This window comes from Rhincodon typus, chromosome 7, assembly GCF_021869965.1.
Source record: "Rhincodon typus isolate 14 chromosome 7, sRhiTyp1.1, whole genome shotgun sequence".
In the NCBI taxonomy this organism is placed as follows: Eukaryota; Metazoa; Chordata; class Chondrichthyes; order Orectolobiformes; family Rhincodontidae; genus Rhincodon; species Rhincodon typus.
Window position 1 is genome coordinate 61,908,215 of NC_063338.1, and position 356 is coordinate 61,908,570.

General features: G+C 54.5%; 1 protein-coding gene across 3 annotated transcripts in view; it reads left to right on the forward strand.

Annotated features, from left to right (window-relative positions):
- LOC125483503 (leishmanolysin-like peptidase) overlaps positions 1 to 356 on the forward strand; it is a 16,614-nt gene that overhangs the window by 510 nt on the left and 15,748 nt on the right. The window lies entirely within an intron of this gene.

Here is a 356-nt window from a genome sequence, read left to right on the forward strand (position 1 = left end):
AGAGAGAGAGAGAGAGAGACTGGAGCAGAGACACACAGAGAGAGAGAGAGAGAGAGACTGGAGCAGAGACACACAGAGAGAGAGAGAGAGAGCGACTGGAGCAGAGACACAGAGAGAGAGAGAGAGAGAGTGACTGGAGCAGAGACACACAGAGAGAGAGAGAGAGCGACTGGAGCAGAGACACAGAGAGAGAGAGCGACTGGAGCAGAGACAGAGAGAGAGAGAGAGAGAGAGCGACTGGAGCAGAGACAGAGAGAGAGAGAGAGAGAGAGCGACTGGAGCAGAGACAGAGAGAGAGAGAGAGAGAGCGACTGGAGCAGAGACACAGAGAGAGAGAGAGAGTGACTGGAGCAGAG